Source organism: Dendropsophus ebraccatus, chromosome 10 (assembly GCF_027789765.1).
Source record: "Dendropsophus ebraccatus isolate aDenEbr1 chromosome 10, aDenEbr1.pat, whole genome shotgun sequence".
In the NCBI taxonomy this organism is placed as follows: domain Eukaryota; kingdom Metazoa; phylum Chordata; class Amphibia; order Anura; family Hylidae; genus Dendropsophus; species Dendropsophus ebraccatus.
Genome location: NC_091463.1, coordinates 59,445,825 through 59,461,640, shown reverse-complemented (window position 1 = coordinate 59,461,640; position 15,816 = coordinate 59,445,825). Strand labels below are relative to the sequence as shown.

The window sequence follows — 15,816 nt, the reverse complement described above, 5'->3', positions numbered from 1 at the left end:
GGGAACAGAAATTGAGAACTGTGGCCACATGGTTCTGCTGGTCTTAGTTTTATAACCTTGACTGTATGTATAAAAGTATATGTATGACCTTGAGATTTCTGGAGTCACAACACAAGAAAGTGATGTGTACTTCAGATCTGCTAGATCGGTACAGTGAGTAGAATAGGTTACCATATCTAAAGATATTTGAATAAAAAGAATTATTACACAGCAGACACACAGCAGTTTTGTTTTTTTACTATAGATTTGCAGTACACCTTAAAATCTGTGCAGATTTTTTAAACAGCATAAGGGTATATTCACACGAACGGACTCGCAGCGAGATTCTCACTGCGAGTCCGGCAGGTCCTGGCAGTTCCCACACACTATATACTCGCTGCGGTCGTTCCCACACACTATATACTCGCTGCGGTCGTCCTGCTCTCCCGTCCGGCCAATCAGTGGCTGCGGCTGGGCAACACACTGATTGGCCGGACGGGAGAGCAGGACGCCGGACCCGTGCAGCGAGGAGAGGTAATGTATGCTTACAGCGGGGGAGCCGGGCAGAAGCAGAAGGGGTTAAGGGCGCTAGAATTACATACTGAACGACCGCAGCGAGTATATAGTGTGTGGGAACTGCCAGGACCTGCCGGACTCGCAGCGAGAATCTCGCTACGAGTCTGTTCGTGTGAATATACCCTAAAGGAGATTTATCAAACATGGTGTAAAGTAAAACTGTCTCAGTTGCCCCTAGCAACCTCACAGACTCTTTGGAAAATGAAAGGTGGAATCTGATTGGTTGCTAGGGGCAGCTGAGCCAGTATCACTTTATACCATGTTTGATAAATCCCCCCCCCATTTGTATTCGAATTTGGAAAATGATATAAAAATGTTTTTTAAGTATCTGTCACTTCTAAAAAAACTTATGGTGCGTTTACACAGGCCGATTTATCTGACAGATTTTGGAAGCCAAAGCCAGGAATGGATTTGAAAAAAGGAGAAAGCTCAGTCTTTCCTTCATGACCCGTTTCCTGTTTATGGTCTGTTCCTGTCTTTGGCTTCAAAAATCTGTCAGATAAATCTGCCTGTGTAAACTCACCATAAGAGACATGTCAAACGTTTTGACTGAGATTCTGTCTTCAACACAGCTGGGAGAGAGCACGTTTAGTACACGAATCTAGCGATCAGTCAAAATGTGAACACCCAGACCCCAACTGATTAAAACTTTCGACAAAATGATTGATATGACCTATCAAACCTTTGGAAAGTGACAGCGCCCATCTAATACTAATTTGTGTATGGGTGCATTTACATGCAGCATATATGTTGTCCAGAAATTTCTATGACTACTGTAAAAGTCAGTTCCATTCATTTGAATAGGAAAGCTGCAGAAATTTCTTTAAAAAGTTTGTGTAAATTTACTCTCAATTAAACTGTAAGTTTTCTTAGTGAACATGGGAGTTGTGGAACAAATCGTCTGTATTTCAGTTATTTCTTATGGGAAATTTTGCATTAATATATGAGATTTGGACTACCAGCACATTCCCAGAATGAATTATGTTCATAATCCAAGACACGGTATAGTGGAAAATTGTAGAACTATCCATGCTTGGATGTTTCCTACAGTTTTCAGATAGAAAGATCATATAGAAAATAATTATAATTTTGGGGAACAATTTTTAGCATGTAGATAAAATAAGACTAGGCCATAGTATCAGCAGGAGCTTTCTGCGTGACTTCTGCGCTTAGTGTATATTATGGATACAATTAGATTGCACATAGGTCAGTGCTGTATATGTAACAGTTGACTGTAACTGGGCCTTGTTTCACTGAGATAGCTTTCTAGAGAATGACATTAGATGATGACAGATAGCAGGATATGAAGCACTGCTGCATAAGTACCAGAGAGAGGTAATGTAAGCCATTGCTTGTTTTAGGATCTGTGTCTCATACCCGCCCTGTAAGATGATCCAGCAGCATTTCCTGACTGAAGTCCAGATGACCCTACACTGACCTAGAGCATCCTGCAGTCACAAGCTCTGGGTCTCCCTGAGCTGCAGTTCACAGAAGACCTTTTTTTTTAATAACCAGTTCAATATGATTTTAATACTTGTCTAATCTGTGAATTGTCATAAAAAATATAAAAAAAAATCAGCAATAAGTGTATTTGCACACAGGCAAAAACACATGGCTTTGAGCAGAAACGGCATTGATTTTCCCATCTAAAATGGTGGTTTCTTGAAGAAAAAAAAAAATCTCCCATTGATTTCAGTGAGAAACATACTGTAGTGCCCCATGGAAAAGGAAGTGCTACCAAGTTTTTATTCTACAGTATGTGGTCCCACATTATACTTCAACAGAATAATTACGCACTTTAAAATGCTTATGTGCACCCTCCACACCTCCGGACACCACCAGTCCGGTAAACTCAGTAATATATACAAAAATGTGAAGGAAAAAAGGCTCTCTCACCGGGTCACTGTAATCTTCGGGTATTTCAACCCACTGCACTCCAGCAGTATGGAGTGCAATATACTCACAGAGTCCACTTGACTGCCCACATTATATAACATTGAAATGAGTAGAAACATAGAAAATTGCCGGTACAAAAAGACCACTTCGACCATGTAGTGTGCCCTTTTAGGGTGGCTTCTCTCGTACCGGATTCGCAGCGTATTTTACGCTGCAAATTTGCAGCGAAATCTGCCGCGGATCCCTTGTCAGTTATTTTGGGTGAGAAGACATACTCACAGCGGGAGCATGTATATAAGGATTATTCCTGTATGATGACATCACTGTATTTATAATCTCTGTATATAAGGATTATTCCTGTATGGTGGCATCACTGTATTTATAATCTTTGTATATAAGCATCATTTCTGGGCGGTGACACTGTATTTATAATCTCTGTATATAAGGAACATTCCTGGGCGTGACATCACTGTATTTATCATCTCTGTATATAAGGATTATTCCTGAGCGTGACACCACTGTATTTATAATCTCTGTATATAACAATTATTCATGGGCGGTAACATCACTGTATTTATAATCTCTGTATATAAAAATTATTCCTGTGTGGTGACATCGCTGTATTTATCATCTCTGTATATAAGGATTATTACTGGGCGGTGACATCCCTATATTTATCATCTCTGTATATAAGGATTATTCCTGTGCGGTGACATCACTGTATTTATAATCTCTGTATATAAGGATTATTATTGTATGCTGTATTTATAATCTCTGTATATAAGGATTATGCCTGTGCGGTGACATCACTGTGTGCCCCTTCTGCATATAAAATTGGAGGCCTTGGTTACAATTTTCCAGCGGGGTCTAGGCAGTTTACTTTACACCTTTTTGATTTGGTGTAGTATTGTATATTTGCTTTTGAATCCATCTTCAGGGTATATTCACACGAACGGTCAGGTCCTGGAAGTTCCCACAAACTATATACTCGCTGCGGTCTAAGGGCGGCAGAATTACATACTCGCTGCGGTCGTTCAGACCGAAGCGAGTATATAGTTTGTGGGAACTGCCAGTATAACACAACATATTTACTAGTCTGCAGATAAATTATGTTTGTAGGCTTCACATAAATTGCTATACATGACAAAAGTCTAGTATTAGGAGATGTGTAGATTGGACTATGTGCCATCATGTATTTATCTGTGATACTTGGATTCTACACTGGCCTATGCTCCATTTATCACTATTACTGCATGATTTAGTAAAGAGATTTACCAACTTCCCTTATGTATCTAGACCTAGCATGGAGCTACACGTAGCACAATCCTGTTGGGTTATCGGTCTTGTATATTGCTTGGTGCCATACCTAAACATAACTCTGTGACTATAGCGTAAAAGGTAAAGAAGATTCTATGTGAGACTTGATCAAAAGGTTTTCTTGTTACTGCCATCTTTCCTGTGATCTTCCTCCTGACTACCCAACTCCGGACCAATATTTGATGATTCATGCGGTCTTGTATTTCTGGTACTATAATGGAAAGCAACTTGTCTGCCCTACTTGTTTCCTCCAATGAGATTCTCTCTTTAGGAAGATTGGTAGACATAGCCATGTTTCATATGATTACTCACATGTAAGCAGACACCTCCTCTATTTGCCAGAGCAAAGTAAACTCCTATTCTGCTTGATTTGATTTAAAGTAAATCTGTACCAGAATGAAGCCGACCCCAAATTACTGTGTTGTAGAGGTCCTCACCCTGTGTCCATTTCGGGGTTTGGCCGTTCTTCTGGTGCCGGTGTAACAGGCCAGAGTATACCCCCAGCCCAGACTATACCCGGGGTTAACATGGCCTAGGCTAGATTATACCCCGGGTATATTTTGGCCTAGGCTATTTTATACCCTGGGGTATATTTCAGCCTAGGCCAATTCATACCCCCTCAGGCTGTTTTATACCCCCATGAAATCAGTAGCATTGAGTGATAGACACAATAAATACTTAATTTTTTTACATTTTATTGGGGATTCGGCTTTATCTGCTGAGTGAGAAGCTACTGATGTAAATCTTAAAAATCTAAACACATAGGGGGAGATTTATTAAACATGGTGTAAAGTGAAACTGGCTCAGTTGCCCCTAGCAACCAATCAGATTCCACTTTTCATTCCTCACAGACTCTTTGGAAAATGAAAGGTGGAATCTGATTGGTTGCTAGGGGCAACTGAGCCAGTTTCACTTTACATCATGTTTGATAAATCTCCCCCAAGGTGTTAAGTGAAACTGGCTCAGTTGCCCCTAGTAACCAATTCACCTTTCATTTTCCAAAAGAGTCTGTGAGGAATGAAAGGTGGAATCTGATTGGTTGCCTCCCCCATAGACCCCATTCACACTGAGGAAGAATGTCGGAATTCCGCGTCGGAGCGCTCCGCCGGGGAATTCTGCTGTGCTCAGTGTCTCACTGTGAGTGAAGGGGTGAAGGCGTCTGCTTCCTTTCCTCTTCGCTCAAATAAATGACATGTCATTTCTTTGAGCGAAGAGCGTCTGCAGCGGAGGAGCGCGCTCCCTCTCCTTCCCTCAAAGCAGCACACTGAGCACGGCGGGATTCCCCCGGCGGGACGCTCCGCCATGGAATTCCGACATTCTTGATCAGTGTGAACAGGGCCATAGGGGACATTTATAATTATGTTTTTTTTTGCTAATAAGGAGATTTTGTGCACTTCATAAATACCTGTCCAAGACTTCATAAGGGTTTTGCGCTATTTTACATGAAAGCAGCTGTGTGTCCGAGTATGATAGAAAAATAAAAAAATCTGCACACTTTTTAGCAAATTAGAGATGAAGTGAGAAAACCAGTGAATTGATAACATTATGACTTGGAGGAATATATTCTGGCCTAGGCTATTTTACACCCCCTGGTATAGAATATATCCCCTGGGGTATACTATAGCCTGGGTCAGAACTGAGAAAAACAGTGACATGATAACTTGGAGGGATATAGTCTGGGCTGGTTTTACACCCCCCAAATATAGAGTTTATCCCCCGGGTATATTGTGGCCTGGGCTACACTGTCCCCAGGTTTATAGTATAGCCTCGGCTATATTACACCCCTGGGTATGAAATTATATGCCCTGGGGTATACTGTGGCTTGGGCCAGGGGTGAAAAAACCAGTGAAGTAATAACATTATGGCCCGGAGAGCTATTGCATGGCCCAGGCTGTTTTACATCCCCAGGTGTAGGGTTTATCCCCCGGTGTATACTCTGGCCTGGTTCGACATTAGATGGGATATATTCTGGCCTGGATGGGTATACTCTGGTCTAGGCTATGTTACACCCCGGGGTATAGTTTGGTCTAGGCTATTTTACACACCGGATATAGTTTGGCCTAGGCTATTTTATACCCCGGGGTATACTCTGGCCTAGGTTATTTTATACCCCAGGGTATATTCTGGCCTGGAGGGTTATAGTTTGGCCTAGGCCATTTTATACCCTGGGGTATACTCTGGCCTAGGCTATTTTATACCCGGGTATAATCTGGACGGGGGTTAATCTGGCCTGCTACACCAGTATTTTGGAGAAAAAATACTTTTATTGCCTTGCGGCAGGCAGTCCTTCTGGTGTGGCCTAGAGCTTCTGTGCCCTAGGCCTGCGACGCCTCTCTCACAGCATATAAAAGTATTTTTTCTTCAAAATACTGGCAGTGGGAGAAAGGTTCACCCCTGAACCAGACACGGTGTGAGGACTTCTAAAACATGGCACCGGCAATTTGGGGATGGCTACATGCCAGTACAGATTCACATTAGATGGGTACAAAGAGGAATTATATTTCTGCTATCTGGCATCTGCAAGGCATGGGTTTCAGAAGCTTGACTCCCAAGGATCAGCTAATGGTTGAGGTGGCTCTCTTTTAAGTATTGTGTTATATCACGAGCATTATATAGTTTATATTGGTCTTGGAGTCAGTTAGGAATTACATAGGAAAAATTTACAACATAAATTGTCTTTATTAGAAGTTTGACAGATAGGCCAGCCCCTTCTTTTTTTTATCCCCACACAGAAGTTTCATGAAAACCCTGCCACATGTAGATCGAAAGGGTTATAAATACTTCTAATTTTACCTCTTAAGGCTATGTTCTCACAATGTAAAAATAAGAAGGGCAAATAATGGTCGTTATTATTATATTCATTATTATTATTTATAATTTAGCCTATAATTCTTTTTCAATAAGAGGACTCAAAATATGAGGCAATTGAATGGTTTATTAAAAACAGAAGTTAAACAGGATGGATCAAACAAACACACACACCAGGATGCCTACCCGGTAGCATCCTGTTGCCATAGACTTGTATTGTACAAAAAAAATATCTAATGGGATCATGTTTTTTGACAGGACAGAAAAATGAGACTGTCCACATTATCTGTCATGCTAAGACAGAATGGATCCTGAAAGAAACTTTTTAGACGGAAACAGACTGCCCCTTTTAATCATGACAGAAGCCGCACTGAATACCTAGGGATCCATTAATGGATCAATTTAAAAATAAAACAAACAGACATGTCAAACCAAAGTTTTGTAACCATAGAAAATAATATTTTGACCATTTGGTTGTTTTTGGGTGTTTGGTTTGAAAGGCCGGATCTCCGGAACATCCTAGATGCTGTAACCATGTAACTGTTCCATTTGTACAGTCCGCTTATTAATAAAGCTTTTATACTTCAATAAAAGCTGCATTTTGTTAATGGTCTGCAAATATAAGCCATTGTTTGTTCAGATGTTCATGTGCGGAACATGTGCTATTTCAGCTTTTATTGCTCATTGACCTTCAGCTATAGTAAGAGCTCCTCTGTATTTCCTCTCCGCTGTCTGTAGACAACACAGCTTTCACAATTACTGGGTCACACTTATCTGTCCCAATTTAATTTATTACAAAAGCCACGGATCACTGGCTATTTTTTGATGAAGTGGTGAGAAGTGTGGATTTCTAGATGCAGGGCACATTGTCAGTAATGTCTTTTCTGCTGAACTAGTAGTAAATGAGTACAGCTGGCTGGTGTGACCTCATACTACAGTCTCACAATGAGTCAAGCTTGGGTGTGCCCCTTAGATTAGGGATCAAGAACGTTCCTGTTTCACCAGAATTTAGGTGTGAGGGAACTGATAAATGTCAGTACAAATACGGTAACTCTTTTCTTATGCACTATATAATTAATCAATGTAATAGGATGCAGGTAAACTAATGTTTATGTAGTGGTAAATAGAATATCTTCAAAATTTCAATATAACAGAATAATAGACCGTAAGTAAAGTTATTCTATCACCAGGATAGCTAATGTGATAGAGAAGCACTGTTCAGCCTCATGCACTGTCCATGTGTTTAACCATGTAGAATCTGGACGTAACACTCCCCCCCCCCCCCCCCCCCCCCCCCCCATATAGTAGACTAGATTGCACCATTCTGTGCTGTCACATCAGCTGCACAGGGCATCTCTTGCTTCAGGCTGGTCTGTCCTCCTCTTCAGACAAAGCGCTGTGCTATACTCTCGAGAGTGGCTCATGTCTATAATGGAGACTCACTAACTGTCCCTCTGTAATGAAGTGGTCCAATAAGACATGCAGGACATGCACAACCCAAAGTATAATCATTTAGTAGGGTGCTATAAATGGCATATAAAACCATATAAAGAACAAAAAAACATAGAAAAAGATATGCCATATAGTAAACTAGCACACCAGATATCATAAGTAAATTTAAATATATAAAGTACTTTATTCCAACAGGTACAAAAAATAATACATGAAAACAATCCCAAGATTAAAACCACTTAAAAAGACTAACTATGGGGACACGAGGTATAGTGTCATCCTGACACCCTGTATAAGTATATCATGCACCCTGTTCCAATACAAAGTTGATACAAGACAATAATAATAAGAATCCTATGGAAATAAGCTCAAATAAATAATGTACAGCAGTGACCAAACATGTAAAGTGAAACCCAAATATGTGTAAAGTTATCACCAAACTCAGCTGGGAACAGGGACAAGATTAAACTGATTTTGGTGATAACTTTACATATATTTGGGTTTCACTTTACATGTTTGGTCACTGCTGTACACTATTTATTTGAGCTTATATCCATAGGATTCTTATTATTATTGCACAAGCCAAAAAGACTGAAGTAGCTGCACATAACACCCGTGGTTGACACAAAAGCTTGTTCAGCTACATTAAAAACCAACATCAGAAGTTGGTATATAATTTGATCAAATCATAGTGCCTCATGTACCAACGTGCAGGTCTCTGATACACATGAGTCCCTAACCAAAAAACATCATTGTGCCGGTCAGCGAACACAATCCCTGCAAAGCGTGCGCAAGCAGAGAAGGGGGCCACGGAATGACCTGCAACCCCAATGTCACAGGACTGAACCCCAAAGCCCCCCCCCCCGAACCCTGCAGGCACCGGGTTACATTTTGGCTGGCACCCCTCCTTTGTAAAGCCCCTATTCCACGGGTCGTTAAGAGGAGCAAATGAGCGCTCTCAGCGCTCGTTTGCTCCTCGTTCCCCGCTCGCTGCCGCCGCTATTCAACGCAGCAGGCGGGTGAGTGCGGGAGGGGGCGGCGGGGAGTTGCGGGGGTGGGGGCCGCTCGGAGGATCGCTGATTGTCCGGGCAGCCCATAGGATACAGCAGCGTCTGCTGCCGATGCTCCTATTCAACGGAGCGACGGCAGCAGATCGTTGCTGTATGAGTCGCTTGTTTTTCAACATGTTGAAAAACAAGCGACTGCAACGATCAGCCGACATGAACGATGTCGGCTGATCATTGCACTCTATTCCACGGGACGATTATCGTTCGTAGCGGCCGATATCGGCCGAATACGAACGACATTCGTTCCGTGGAATAGGGCCTTAAGACCCATGTGATCCAAATTAGCAGGAAGAAACTGTGTACATATGGGAAGGACCTCCTTGTGTTCTCCCATTCTACCTGCAGTAGCAATGGTGAGAGGTAAGAGCTTGTTCACACTTGTGGTGTTTGGCGTTTGGGTTTGGGGGGCCCTTTGGGGTTTGGTCCTGTGATATTGGGGTTGCAGGTCATTCCGTCCCCCTTCTCTGCCTATGCATGCTTTGCAGGGATTGTGTGAAGAGGGGTGAAGAGGAAAGTATGACTTTCCCACCTCCTTTTTTTTTTTCCACCAATATTAGCATTTCTAAAGCTCATGCTCGGTGTGTAAATGCCCTTTTAAATGTGGGTACAACATGCTTGTTAAAGAGAAGAATCCGTGGAGAACGGTTGGCCATACAAAAAGAAAACAAACACAACCTAAATTTGTTCTACTATTTTTGAGAAAGTCACGAGCATAGGCTCATATGTTGTAGGTCCATGATCCATGTTGTAGGGATCCATAAGTATTCAGCTACTCCATGCCAAGCCTAACAGGCGCTTTGTCAAGTGCTCCCATTGAAGCAATAGTAATCCTGCCTGTTCTGACCACAAGTTGCCTTTGCTGTAGATTTCACGGTCACCAATGGGAAGTTACTGATTAGATTAAGCTCTGAGATATTTTAGAGAAAAATATCGGTAAAATAGGGATAGTTCCCCTCCCCTCATGCCAGTTTTCACTAGACACAACTCTCTTGCATCAACCTTAGCCTTTGAGCAATAAAATCTGTATATTTCTGGAGTGTCTTTCAGTGGGCCTTTTGTATATATTTTCTAATAATATGCCCTGTGTGCTCCTTGGCAGCCCTGAATAGTCACTAGGACATTAGTCTGGATGTGTCTAAAAGAGCATGAGTGAGTTCATGTGAAGGAAGAGGATATGGAGGGTTGCGACAGGAGCAGCATAGCGTTACAGGAAACTATCTGTGATCTATCACTGGCAACAGATAAACTGGAAGCAACCAGGAAAATAAATATTTTTTTTTCCCTGACAAATAATGAACAATAACATTTCTTCTGAAAACCTTAGAGTGGAGGATGAGAGATGCAATCCAATAAGATGCCCTTATAGCTTTCTTTATGGAACACAATGCTTATTTGTATAGCCTTTAATCTCACGTTATCATTGCTATCCCTCATACCTACAGCCACAATTGCATCAGTGTCTTCAGCAATCCCCATTTTACCTGATCAGTAGTGACACCAGTGTTTCCTATGCCGTGGAGTGATGCACTCCTTGTAAACTAGTTGAGCACTCAAGGGCAAGTAACAGATCATTCGGCACACAGGTTATTTTTCTCTACACAGAGATATGCTTAATAGACTGCTCAAGCGTGAAAATTGAAAGTGACCATGAACCTTTGCATTCCTGTAGCGTATTTGTTATTTGTAAGGATTCCATGAACAATAACCAGAAGAAAAATGCTTCACTTTTAAAGGGAACTTCTCACAAGGACATGCATTTTTATATAACAAATACTGAATAGATGGGGGTTAATGGTACCCGCTAAGCAGCAGGTTCCTAAAGTGGAAATTTAATATCTCGACACATAGGCGTGGACTGACTACTTAGGCATTTAACTACTGACAGCAAGAATGGTAGAGGGGTACAGACCCCAAAGGGAACCTGTTACTCTCATTGCCTGAATCACAGGTCATTGGGTGGTCCCTATTGGCATCTTACTGCCGCACCAGCCTTGACTGATAGACCTACACTTATTTTTTGAGCCATCATTTAAAGCCAGTGGAGCAGGGATAAGCATCTGAGGACTCATAGTTATGGAAGCATAAAAGTAACCAGAGGTTCCCTTTGTAGTTTTAACTATTGTTTGCTGTGTTTAGATGAGAGTGCACCAGTCAAAAAACTTGGTGTCCGTTAGAGGGGATCATCAACATTCCTAACATTATATGGTCCACCTCTAACAGGATATACCAAGCCTCCCTTACACTGCACACCACCTCTTACCCCATCAGATCCTTGTTTTGTTTAAAATGTCAGTGCCACATTAAAGCGATTTTTTTATTTTTTGTCTATCAAATCAATTGGTTTTAGAAAGTTATATTGATTTGTAAATTACTTCTATTTAAAAATCTCCAGTCTTCAGGTACTTATCAGCTGCTGTATGTCCTGGAGGAAGTGGTGTATTCTTTCCAGTGTGACGCTGTCTGCTGTCACCTCTGTCTAAGACAGGAACTGTCCAGAGCAGCAGCAAATCCCATAGAAAACCTCTCCTCCTGTAGACATTTCCTGTCTCGGAAAGAGATGGCAGCAGAGAGCACTGTGTCAGACTGGAAAGAATGCAGGGCATACAGCAGTTGATAAGTATGGGAAAACTTGAGATTTTTTAAATAGAAGTAAATAACAAATCTATATAACTTTCTGAAATAAACTGATTTGAAATAAAAAGATTTTTGCAAGGGGTACTCCTTTAGTAAAACTTTTACATATGTCAGAGACATGAACAAAACTTAAATTGGTCAGGCTGTGGGTGTTCAGGCCCCCACCAATTGTTAGAAAGAGCTGGGAATAAGCACTCAACTGAGTGCTACTTTTTCTGTCTCGCTGCAGGAAATGGGCTTCATAGACTTACTGTAGATTCCGTCTCCTAACAGAGAGCCAGGGAGAGCAACAGGTGATATATAAAGAATTGTATGGTATATGATATCTTGCTTTTCTGTCAGTATGTGATTGTATATGGGCATTGTAATACAGTATTATGTGGGCACTATACTGTGCTATTATTTTTGTGTTGTATGGCAATATTATTTGGGAATAGTATGGTGGTATTATTTTGGGCGCAGTATTTGACACCATATGATGCCATGGACATTGCTTTAACATGTAAAAATGCTTATTCGAATTCAGTATACAATACTATTTTGTGCACATTCTGCATTATTTAGGCATACTGTAGTATGGTAATATGTAGAGTGAAAACTAATAATTCGCATCTCATTTCTCTCGAAAACAAAAAGCATTTCTGATTTTACTCTTCTGTATTCTAGTTAAACATACATTTACCACAAGTTGCATAACCCATGCTTTCCCGTGTTACAAACAGCATATATTTTTTACATTATAATGTGAGTATACAAGATCATTTGACACATGACAAGACAGAGTTTTAGTCACTTTTATAGACACAGCCCTTAAAGTGACTCTGTACCCACAATCTGCCCCCCCCCCCCCACCTCCAAACCACTTGTACTGTTGGATAGCTGCTTTTAATCCAAGATCTGTCCTTGGGTCCATTCAGCAGGTGATGCAGCTATTGTCTTAGAAACAACTTTTAAACTTGCAACCCTGTGTCAAATTGTCGTGGCCTAGAGTGTGTGTGCCTGAGGATTGCACCGCCTCTCCGTCCCTCCTACCCATCCTCTTCATCATGAGGAATGCTCCTGGCAGGATTTCTTCTAATCATCACTTGTCTGAACACTGCACAAGGGCCTTAACATGGTTAGAAGAAATCCTGCCTGGGGCATTTCTAATGATTAAGAGAACAGGGAGGAGGGAAGGAGGGGCATCGCAGGCCTAGGGCACAGACACTCTAGGCCATGCCAATTTGACACAGGGCTGCAAGTTTAAAAGTTGATTTTTAGGACAATAACTGCATTACCTGCCGAATGGACCCCAGGACAAAAAGCACCTATCTGGCAGTACAAAAGCCTCCTTCTGTACTCAAGAAGCAATCTCCCAGCCTCCCCCCTGACTTCTTATCTGTGCATTATCAGGCAAACATGTCTTCATTACAGAGAAGCCAGTGAAGACAGGCTCTGCTCTCTCCATTGTAAGCCTATGGAGGGGGGAGAGGAAAAGGTGACATGAAGGTCAGCTGTTTGTAGACTCTCTGGGCACCTAAAACGCTGGATTCTGGGGTCAGAAAGGTCAGTGCTTATCTATGAACTTACTGAGAGAAGATTGCAGGGTGTTGTGCTGTGCAGGACTGCTCCGTGCTCAGTCACTCCTAACAGCCCCTCCCCTCTCCATAGCCACATAATGGAGACAGAAATCCTGCTTCATTTGATGTGATGGGGGAGGCTGGGAGATTGCTTTTTCACTACAGAAGGAAACTCTTTTAGTACATAAAACCTATTACAGAGTTTCTTAAAATCGCTTGTACTGTTGATATTTAATGTTTTCAGAAAAATGACCCTGAAATGACAGTTACGCTTTAAGGGTACAAACCCACTTGACGTATTTGCTGCGTGAATCAGTCTTAAAAATAAGCAGGCCAAACGCAGGTTGGCTTTATACGATTGTTCTGCGTTAAAATACGCAATTGCGTATTTTGAAGCGTGAAGCTTGTTGTTAGCAAAGCATCAGTTTTTAACAACCTGTGCGAAAAACGCATGTAGCTTCATGCTTCAAAAATACGCAATTGCGTATTTTAACGCAGAACAATCGTATAAAGCCAACCTGCGTTTTGCCTGCGTATTTTTAAGACTGATTCACGCAGCAAATACGTCAAGTGGGTTTGTACCCGAAGACTGGTTGCTGATGATGAGACAATCAAAGGGGTGCCTTTGTAATGCATGGAATAACTGTGTCCTTCAGAGTGATTACTATGGCCGAATTTTTAACTACTTATGGACCCTTCCACAAATCCATCCTTAGTATTCTATAAATATTAGATTTTAGTTTACCTTCTTTGGAAAGGTTACAAAATTCCTTGGTTCTCAAACTGCTTGGAACTAACTCAAACTATATTTTCAAGGTAAGTTTGCTTTGGTTCTCAAATGCTTTTTTTTTTCTTTTGGGGGGTGGGGTGGATACAGTATTGTTTTATGGATTGGATTGGCTTTAATGTGGGGTCAGTGCTGTACAGGTGTCCTTTTTTTGGTGCTCCTCACTTATCCCATGAGCATTTATGGTTGGGCTTACAAATGTAACCAGCATAGGGTGACTTGAAATGTACAGGGACATGCTGGGTGCATGTAGCATGGCTAGGTTTCTTCTCTTCAGATTGTAAAGACCTGATCAGGATAGAGCATAGAGCAGCTGATCCTGAAGATGTCCACCTAAGGCCCCGTTCCCACTGAAGAAAGGTAGCGGAATTCCGCGACGGAATTGTCCGCCGCGGAATGCGGTTAGCCTCCCGCTCATAATGGGAGTCTATGGGAGGCGCGCGCTCCTGCTCTGTACGCGCTGAAGAATGAACATGTTCATTCTTCAGCGCGGACAGGGCAGGAGCGCGCGCCTCCCATAGACTCCCATTATGAGCGGGAGGCTAACCGCATTCCGCTGCGGACAATTCCGTCGCGGAATTCCGCTACCTTTCCTCAGTGGGAACGGGGCCTAAGAGCTGGAGAAGCTGATTATTCACATGGTGCTGGAAGTCATCCATAGAACAGGGAGGGTATTTACTTTACGCAGACAGATTCACTGAGTTGACAGTAAGCCGACAATAAATAAAGCATCACTGGCTTATTGTTTATTGTAAGGAGAAGAGGACTCTTGCTTGTATAAGTGATGTGCACGCATCACTGGTCATGTATACAGCTCTATACCCCACGATGCTGGACCAGCATTCACACTGGCTATGTCTGTATACCTTGCTGATCAAAAGGATAAAGTAAGCCCACCCCTTCACATCCACCTGTAGCTCTGGACTGACGTTTCATAAAAATGAACAATGAGAAAACCTCCCTTTTAAGGGTCTAGATAAACCTAATACTAAAATCACTAAAAAGTATAATGTATGTTTTTTAGGTTGTTTCCTAACAGCAAATTAAGCTAAAATGACAAAGAAGTAAAAGATGAACCTTCTGAGCATCTCTACTATTGATAGGACCTAAAGGCTACTATGGGAAATATTATTTCCTTTCAGGTTCTCTTCAGCATTCTTGAATGGCTCCCATTGCCAACTGGGAACAGCTGCAGGACCCCATCCACAAGGTGTGATTACATTTTCCCGGTTGATGGACAGCGTCCTGCCCCAGTCACTGACTGGCTGAGTGGCCATTCCATCAACCGGGTGGTGACGTGTGAGCGCTGGGGGTCCCACGGTTGGTCCCGCCGCTCACCGCGGGCATGGGGAGAGGAAAGTTAGTACTTGTAGTCAATTTCCCCTCTGCCGGCTGCCGGATTTTATAAATCGACAGACATCTCCTTTAGACTATGTTCACACGTCATAAGAGACCAGCCGTTCTGTGACCCAGCCGGTCTCTGAAAAGTTCATCCCGGCCAGTACCGGACGGATGATCTTTATGGCCGCAGAGTTCCGATAAGGGCGCATCCGTGCACGCCCACATCAAAACTCCCCACAGCACACATAGTGTACACCGACATGGTTTCCTATAGCTGCTATTCACTGAATAGCGGCCACTGAAAACTGACATGTCAGTTGTTTGCAGCGCCGCTAGGGATCCCGGTCGGAGCGTATACTATGTGTATACGCTTCGGCCCGGGATCCCATAAACAGCAATG

The 15,816-nt window shown here is 42.2% G+C and overlaps 1 protein-coding gene across 2 annotated transcripts in view; it reads right to left on the bottom strand.

The window, feature by feature from the left end:
• NRK (Nik related kinase) overlaps positions 1–15,816 on the bottom strand; it is a 212,176-nt gene that overhangs the window by 133,861 nt on the left and 62,499 nt on the right. The gene's annotated exons all lie outside the window — the stretch shown is intronic.